The 9,624-nt window shown below is 42.2% G+C and overlaps 1 long non-coding RNA gene across 1 annotated transcript in view; it reads left to right on the top strand.

Moving 5' to 3' along the window:
- Positions 1–4,800: 4,800 nt before the first annotated feature.
- LOC132537666 (uncharacterized) overlaps positions 4,801–9,624 on the top strand; it is a 315,011-nt gene continuing 310,187 nt past the window's right edge. Inside the window, exon 1 of the long non-coding RNA XR_009549130.1 lies at positions 4,801–4,956. This is a non-coding gene — a long non-coding RNA (uncharacterized LOC132537666). The remainder of the gene's footprint in view (positions 4,957–9,624) is intronic.

The following is a 9,624-nucleotide window of genomic DNA, read 5'->3' as shown; positions in this document are numbered from 1 at the left end:
ACATCCATACAAACAGGATGATAAAATCCAACTTCAAGGAAATGGAATCTCCCAAAGTAGGACTGTTCCAGAGCTCCAATCCTATGTATCTCTTACCTGGGTGTTTGTCTGTTATATCCTTTGATAAAGTGTCAACTATAAGTGTTTCACTAAGTTCTTTGAGTTGCCCTAGCAAATTCATAGAATCTAAAGGGGAATGAGGTCATTGGAATGTCTAATGTGTAGTCATGTCAGGCAAAAATGTGTGGGCATCCTGGGGACCTGTTACTTACATGGACATCTGAAGTGGGATAGAAGCAAACTTGTGGGGCTGAGGCCTGAACAGGTGGAATCTGACACCATTTCCAGGTAGACAATTCAGCTAACTTGTTAGACACCCTGTTGATGTTGTAGAGAACTGCTTGGTATGTGGAAAATCTCCTATATATTTGGTGACTAAGTGTCAAAAGTAAAGTGGGAGTATGATGATTGAGAGTAAAGGAGAGGTACATGCATAAGATTGACTATGCTTCACTTCCCAATATTTTTGGTTAAGAACTACAAGAAGGTAAACTATGAGCACAAATGCTTTTCTCCTTTCCCACTAATTTCCAGAATAAATGCTAGTCAGTGACACATGATAAATCTGAGAATGAACAGAAAAAGGGTTCACATACCCAAAATTCAACTACTATTGTTGGGGCTGGGGGCTGGAACCCGGATCCTTAACACCATTCCTTGTGCTTTGCACCATGTGTTCTTTAACCTGCTGTGCTGTAACCTGCCCCCGAAGCTCATTTTCTTATTAGTGATTTAATAATAACTGACAAGATTGTAGGATAAGAGGGGTACATTTCCATATACTTTCCACCCCTTCCATCAGAAGGTTCCCTATTGTTTTAAAAAAATTTTTAAATATTTATTTATTTTCCCTTTTGTTGTCCTTGTTTTATTGTTGTAGTTATTATTGCTGTTGTTATTGATGTCGTCGTTGTTGGATAGGACAGAGAGAGGTGGAGAGAGGAGGGGAGACACAGAGGGTGAGAGAAAGATAGACACCTGGAGACCTGCTTCACCACCTGTGAAGAGACTCCAGTGTAGGTGGGGAGTCAGGGCTCAAACTGGGATCCTTATGCTGGTTTTTGAGCTTTGTGCCACCTGCGCTTAATGTGCTGCGCTACTGCCGACTCCCAGGTTCCTTATTCTTTATCCCTCTGGAAGTATGGACCAGAATTCTTTATGGGGTGCAGAAAGTGTGAGTCTTTAATTGGCTTCTCCACTGCACATGGATGTTGGCAAGTCAATGCATACCCAGAACTCTGAATCTCATTTTTATATCTAATGCCAAGAGCAGTAAGGAGACAATAACAATCATAAAATCTGTTTGAATTTGGAAAAATTTAGTATATTAAAAAAATCATAAGTAGGAAAGAACATGGTTATAACTTCAGTTGACCTTTCCTGAGGAAATACATGAAAGCCATGATTGGGATCAGTTTAAATGCTTGGGAATGTAATTCCTTTTTCTCTTTTTTAATTTAAAAAAATAATATTTATTTGTTTATTGGATAAAGACAGCCAGAAATCGAGAGGGATGGTGGAGATAGTGAGAGAGACAGATACCTGCAGGTGAAGGGGGGGGATTTCAAACCGGAGCCCTTGTGCATTATAACATGTGCTTGCTCAACCAGGTGCTCTGCCACCATCTACAATTCCTTTTTCTCTACATACAATCCAATCAAAATGTTTGAATACCTATTCATTAATTGACTAAGTGGATAAAACAAAGTGACTAGTGAGGTTAATTTATGATAATTTAAGGAGCGTAGTTTCACTTTAAGATGTAGATGATAGTCCCCGCCCCTTCCCATGTCCCCTTTGTGTCCCAGCAACTCCTCTGTCTCACTAGCCCTTAGCCCCAGCATGGGAGAGATGAGGAGTAAAGAGAGGCACCACAGCCATGCTAGTCCCTTTGCTTTGTGGTACCAGACCACCACAGTCCTGGAGCAAGGGAAAGTGCTGCTCCACTAGGTGAGCTATATTCCCCTCCCCCTCCCCAATCTTTCAATCTTTTCTATAGATTATATCCAATTACCTTAGTGTTACCGGGCAACATGGGGGTCAGGAAGGCCAATGCTTGTTTCCCTTCATTCCCAAAGTTCGTCATGCCAATCTCCACAAAGAATTGATGGGAAAACATGATTATTCAGGTAAATTAAAACTTTATTGAAAACAAAACATGCTAGGGAAAAAGAGAGGTAGAGAAAAAGAAAGAAAGAAACAGGACTGAAAACTGCTCACATGTTAGTTCTAGGAAAGAGAGAGAGAGAGAGAGAAATAAAGAAAACTTACATGGCTGGGATCAGGGCCAAAGAGAGACCTAATAGTGCTCAGTTTCTTGGTTATAAACTCAAAACCCCACCTACACCTCCCAAGCCAAACTTATAACCACTCCCATCTCTGAGTGGTCCTTCCTCCTTTAATATTAGGTGTTATCAACCTGGTGGCTGTGAACAGAGGTGAGGCTGAGGGAGTTCTTCAAATAAGGTCATAACCCTAGAATTTTCCTACCAAGGACTCCCCTGCCTCTCTCAGATCCCCTAGACCAACTATAACAGGACTTACAGGATGCTTGCCCTACTATAGGGAACATTAGTGACCAAGTGCATTTCTACCCACATCGATACTAATAAAGGGATTCTGAGTTTTCCTTTCCACCATAAATTATTAGATACTTCCTGAAGTTTTAAGCTCAAAATATAATTTCACATTCTTTTTTTTTGAGGTATATTTAATCATATTATTCCTTTTCACATAATACTGTCATTTCTTTATTTTAAAAAAATTTTTATTTATAAAAAGGAAACACTGACAAAACCATAGGTTAAAAGGGGTACATCTCCACACAGTTACCACCACCAGAACTTTGTATCCCATCCCCTCCCCTGATAACTTTCTTATTCTTTATCCCTTTGGGAGTATGGACCTAAGGTCATTGTGAGATGCAGAAGGTGGAAGGTCTGGCTTCTGTAATTGCTTCCCACTGAACATGGGCGTTGGCAGGTCGATCCATATTCCTAGCCTGCCTCTCTCTTTCCCTAGTGGGGCAGGGCTCTGGGGAAGCAGGGATCCAGGACATATTGGTCGGGTTGTCTGCCCAGGGAAGTCCAGTTGGCATCATGGTACCTGGTGGCTGAAAAAAGAGTTAACATATAAAGCCAAACAAATTGTTGATTAATCATGAACCTAAAGGCTGGAATAGTGCAGATGAAGATTTGGGGTCTCCATTTTGAAGATAGCTAGTAGGCCTATTTTAGTTATATTCCAAAGTGCCTATGACTATACTAGTTTTTTCCTGAGCCTGAACTCTGATATGCAAGTGGACCTAAGTTATTGTCTGGGGAGATGATGTCATGGCTGGAAAGAGGGCTAGAAAGCTGGATCAGGGAAGAGAGTAGCTCTCAAATATGGGAAAGGTGTATAAATATTGTTGACTTTAGACCCCATCAATTTGATCTGGGACCCATATTAAGCTTAGGAGCCTATGTAACCTCTGCATCCCTGTATGTCTGAGCTCTGTGGTCATGAGTAGGAACGTTCCAAGCTGCCCTAATTTCAGGACCCATTTTTCTCAGGTGATAGATTGCCCTCTTCGGAGGTCCAAAACATAGACATAGGCAGGTCCCATGAGATAGGGCATATGTCCACATGTATCCATAAATTAGGGAAAAATATATACCTGAAAACAAAAGTGCACAATAGTCTGCAATGAAGCAAGTTGAAAGGCCTAAAAAGACACCATAAAATTCCTAATGAAATAGTTTATACTTAGACCTAGATACCCTCCTCACCTATTTCCTATTACACTTCCCTCAGTCACTCCAAAGCTAACCTTATCAAAGTAAGGACTGCAAAAGCTGAATAAGAGCAAGAGACCGACATACTTTAATGATGACTCTTTAGTCACTATCAGGCCACCCCATCATCTGGGACCCTAGTAGAGGAGTCCTGAGATTCCCATACAGACATGATGGGCCTAGACCTCGAATTGATCCCTCTCTCCATTATCATTGGTCATCTCCATCAGGAACAACACAATAGACCCTTTTGTGGGCCCCATAGGCTAGTTTCACATTCTACCCTCTCTCCAAGTATGTGTGTAACAGCAAGTACCAATGCTTTATGCAAATAGAAAGCTGAAATGTTCCACCTCTGGGTGCTGTACACTGTGCGGGTGCTACTTTTTAGACTGTGTGCTGGAGAGTATAGTATCTCGAGTTTTCTAAAAGAAGCTGAACAGACGCCAATAGGTCATCTTCACCTAATAGCCACTCAGTTATGACAACTCTTGCAAGGCATTTTGGAACCTATCCTGCCAAAGTAAATGTAGAACTCCGCACTTCTGCCCAGTCCAAAGTCTGCCTTCAAACTTGGACATCAGAGTGTTCATCTGAAAGGAAAGGTGATTGGGAGCTGCACCCATATGGCATGCTCCAAAGAAAATAGTCTAATAAATTGGGAGGTTTGGGGAAAGGAAAAAGGGAGGGAGGAAGAGAGAGAAAAACACTCTCCTCCTCTTTCAGAGATTGTACCTCAGCCCTAGATTTCGGTATTATTTTACCTGTATTTATAAAAACCACCACCGCACTCCCTGCACCAACCACTCACTGCCTCGACTTCCATTAAAAGCAGCTACTAAGACCAAAGAAAGAGAAGAAAAAGGGAAAGACTAAGGAGCGGGGTGGGGGGTGGGGGAGAGACGAATAAATAAATAAATAAAAAGAGAGCACGAGGGGGGAAGGGAGAGAAGGGAGAGACTGTGCGCCTGGGACTCGAGACAGTCGCAGGTTCAATTAGCTAAACAAAGAAATCATGGCGGATTGTTTACATTTGGCAGCGCCTGGGCTGCACAGAACCGCCGGCCCGAGCCACGCGGCCCCGGAGGAGCTGGCCGAGCTGCCCCAGCGCCCTGGCCGGGTAAGTGACGCTGGCCGCGGGCCCGGGGCGCGGCCACCGAGCGCGCCGCCCCCGCCACCACCCCGCCCCCGCCGGCCCCTGGCGCCCCCCTCCGCCCCCGCCTCCCCCCACCTCTCCCGCCCCAGCCCCCTCCTCCTGCCCCCGGCGCAGCTGGGCTCCTTTTGGCTGGTTTCTCTGCGAAGGCTGCTGCTAACACGGCTGCTCTCACTGCTGCAGCCATGGGGAAGGAGCGGGGCGAGCTGGGGTGGGGATAGCAGCCCCGCGTGGAGTGCAACCCTACCCCCCACTTGCATCTGACTCTGGGCGGGGGGTTCAGCCCGCCCCGCGACAGGCCAGCCCAGTTGTGGGTCCCGGGCGCGGAGCGGGCGCCACACTCCTCCCCAGCCCTGCAGCGCGCGCCGCAGCCCAGGAGGTGGGGCCGGCAGGTGGCCCAGCGGGAAGTCCATTGCGGAGGGCAGGGCTGGAGATTGAAAGATGCAACCCCTGGAAGGGCCACCTATTTCCTTTCGCAGGGCCAAGGGGCCTTACTCTGATGTCTCCTATGAGTACTCCTTTCTTTCCAGCGTTTCGTCCCTGCTATCTTTCACCCCCTTTCCTACTCTGCACCTTTTGCACTTCCCCTCCTTTTATCTCTCAAGCCGGTCTAGTGTTTCTGAACCTGTTCAAGAGGTCACTTCCGAAGGCTGACCTTGCAAAAGTCACCATTTGTGAGATCTTTCGACCCATGAGGTTTTTCACTTTACCCCCATAGGGATGAATTGTCTTACTCATACTAAGGCTTTTAGATGAGTGGCTTTGTGCTCAGACTAGCACAATGGGAACTAAAAGGTTGGTTGATGACAGGAGAGGAAAACAAAGGCAGCTGAAAGGAGGAAAGTATATTGGGCAAAGTCACCACCACCAAGGGGCACTTTTTGTTTCTAGGAAAGATTATTTTCTTTAAGGAAATTCTTGGTGCACATTGAGAAAGTGACATCTTTCTTTGTAAAGAAAACATATCTTTAAGTGTTGCAAATCACCCTCTAAACTTACCTTTTAAATAAAACTAAGTAGTGCATTTGCTTGTTTGCTTTTTCTCTTTTTCTTGCTAATTATTTTCAGAAGCTCAGTGACTATCTCATTGTAAGTCCGTGTTTGTGCTCTATTTTGGTCACTGGAGGGGGCTGTGTGGGGAGAAGAACCAAGTCTGTCTGAGCAGGACTGGAGTTGGTGACATTTGAGCAGGGGACATGACACAGGCTTGGCTGGGAATCTAGAAAGCAGAACCAAACTTAGTTACATCTCTTGCACACTTCCTTAAGAGACATGGACTTGGCAGGTTGCTAATGGACATTGTAATATGCAGTTCAGTGAATTACTTTATCACCTAGAAAGAAAATTACATTTGAAAACCATTTTTTTTGCATTACCATAGCGATTATTAAATATCTTTTCTATACAAGTATGATTCAAGTGAATGGATTTTTGATTCACAGTTTTTTAGTGTACATAATCTAAGGCTCATCTGGGATATGGTATGCTTCAACACGGGAATTCTCATTTATTAAGCTGAACTAAATTATATCTTTTCTTTGCTTGTTAATCACAAAGCAACTTTCTATACAACTCACTAAATCCTTAAAAGCAAATCTTATTTTGCAATAGCTATTTGGCAGACATAGCTCTACACTGTACGAGTTTGCTACTTAGGTCTTATAGACCCTATTATCTTATTTTATTTTTTACATTTGTTTGTTTATTTATTGATTTATTTATTTATGTCCTCCATGGTTATCCATGGCTGCACTATGAATCCACTGCTCCTGGAGGCTGTCCCCCTTTTTTCTATCTTATTCTACAGGAAAGAGAGAAATTGAGAGGGGAGAGGGAGGCAGAGAGGGAGAAAGATAAAACACTTGCAGACCTGCTTCACCACGTGTGAAGCGTCCCCACAGCCAATGGGGAGCCGGGACTTGAACCAGGTTCTTGCATGGGTCCTTCCGTATATGCGCTTAACCAGGTGTGCCACCTCTAGGCCCCTTCACATTATAATTTTTTACAATTAAAATTTACTTTCACAGAACAGGATAGGGATAAGATTGGGCTACAAGCCTTATCTAACTCAGGATCTTAGACTTTACTAGAGTAAGGAACTCCCACTGAAGATTGAACATGTCTATTTTCATACTTGTATGCACATTAGAAAAAACAAAGTTGATTCTTTCACAAAGAGCGTTTGCCCAGACATTTAACTCACCACTTATCTTGTGATTCTATTATTCATTAACACCAAGAACATCCCCCGAAATAGATTTTATGTTAACTCACTGCCCAAACTAGGTCAGAAATCATTGTCTTAAAAGGAAGTGAATTGGCTTCCAAAGTGACTTTAACAAAAGAGAAAGATGAATCTTTGGGTTATAGTTCTTGCTGATCTATTAAGGATCAGTAAGTTAGTATACTGTGCTTGAGTTGACACTTCTGATCTCAATAGGTTGATTAACTGGTGACCACTATCTTCATTATGGGCTATTAGGACATTGTTAAATATGAACTTAGAATAGGAAATTGTTTTTATGTTTACTCATTGGTTCCCAAGGTCTATACTCATCAAGGCCTTAAATAAATTTTAATTAAAATGTTGGTTATGTAAACTTTTTTTGTAGAGAAAAGAAAATTCAGTGCTATAACTTTGGCTTGCAAAATATCTGATTGTACAATCTACCACATTATCCAATTAGAAAAATTATCTCAGATAGAAAAATACATGCACTGTAAATATTAGCTGGCACCCATCCAGACCTTCTTATTTTCCTGTGTGCATTTGAAAGACTGTTAAATTAATGCATGATATATAGATTTCCATAGACCAGTTTTATAACTTCACAGATAAAATTAGCTCTATGTAGTTAATGCCTAAGTCTAGAATTTACCTAATGCCTAAGTCTAGAATTTGCCTAAGTAAAGAATTTACTGTCAATTTTAGGCCCCAAAGAGGGGCACACATTTGTGATTAACATGTGCTAGACATTCTAGAGAACTCCAAAGTAGTTGGAATGCTGTTGGAATGGTATTACGGGGGGGGGGGGTGTTAAATAATCTTTAATCTTGCTTTTTTTTTTTTCACCAGGATTATCACTGGAGCTCAGAGCCATTGCACCTAGTGGCCATTTTTGTCCATTTTATTGGATGAGACAGAGAGAAACTGAGAGAGGAGGGGGAGTTAGAAAGAAAGAGAGAAAGATAGACACCTGCAAACCTGCTTTGCTAGTGAAGTGCCCCCATCCCCGTATGAAGGGAGTTTGGGGTGGGGGGTGGCTCGAACCCGGGTCCTTGTGTTTAGTACTATATTTGCTTAGCTAGGTATGCCACCTCGTTTCTCTCTGTATCTTACCATTTTGTAATAGGTGTGTCAATAATGCTGGGAATGCCACTAGAATCTTGCAAAATAGGACAGTGGGGAGAACATAATGGTTATGTAAAAATACTCTCATGCTTAAGGCTCCAAAATTCCTGGTTTAGTCCTGCACTACCATAAACCAAAACAGAGCAGTGCTGGGGGTGGTGGTGGGGGGGAGAAACTTGCAAAATGTGCATTCTCATTAATATGAATCATTAGGAGTTGTATAGATTTGCTTACTTCAAATGGAAGTTAATTCCAAACTCAGTGAGACCCCCAAAAGAACAGTAATGTCTGGTAGAGAATTTTAGATTGGTTAACTAGTGGGCATTTAGCAAGATTTTCTACAGAAAAAAAATGAGAAAATGAGGATATTTTTATATTGCTAAGAAGGATGTCAAAAGAAGCCAGGATAGTATAAAAACAAAAACAAACAGACAAAAAACCAAAAAACAAATAATGGTCCCTAGAATCATGAAAAGCCAACGATATTCCATAGGATGGGTAACAGTTAAAAGGTTCAGATGAAAGGTAAGATTGTAGAACAGCAAAGAGAATGGAGATGATATTCATGAAAGGCATTTGTCATATTCCTGAGTCACAAGATCAAGATTGAGGAAAAAATAAGATATTAGTAGAAACAGAATTAAAACAGCATTAAGCACATTAAAAACTCCATAGCAAATAAAGGCTGTGGAAGAAAGGCCTTTAAAACTCTACACATTTGTCAGCATCAGAAAGCTGCACCAACAAGTAATCCTCTTGGATTAACTTTTTTGTTGTTGTTGTTCTTCAGGAGCACATGACTCAGGATCATTCTTCTTCTAGCGTTTGCCCTTCTTCCATAGCCAGTCAACAGGTCAGATTGAAAGCTTTCAGGAGCTGCTTGTTGCTGGCTTTGAAAGTGACTGGGATGCATGTGGATTCAGTCAGCTAGGAAGGATCGTCAGTTTCCCCAATGAATGGGTGGGTACTCACGGGATGCACCACGAGAAGGTCGATCCAATGCATTCCAACTCAGGATCATGATCTGTGGAGGCAGATAGTCCCCAAGCTCTAAGGTATACAGATTATATTTTATTTAAAAGTATTTGAGCCCATTCTTACTTGAAATTCAATGTCTTTTGTATTACTTTCTTCCTTATTTCATTTTTTAAAAGCCCTGACAAAATGCCCCTGTAACCATATAGCTTTTACAAATAACCTTGGCATTTAAGAGAATTTTTCCTTCTTTTTTTAAGAGAATGCATCTGTTGTCTTATCTGCAAAGTTAGAAGAGAGGTTGTACA

The sequence above is a fragment of the Erinaceus europaeus genome, chromosome 3 (assembly GCF_950295315.1).
Source record: "Erinaceus europaeus chromosome 3, mEriEur2.1, whole genome shotgun sequence".
In the NCBI taxonomy this organism is placed as follows: domain Eukaryota; kingdom Metazoa; phylum Chordata; class Mammalia; order Eulipotyphla; family Erinaceidae; genus Erinaceus; species Erinaceus europaeus.
Note: the sequence above shows the minus strand (reverse complement) of the source record. Positions and strands in the feature narration are given on the sequence as shown.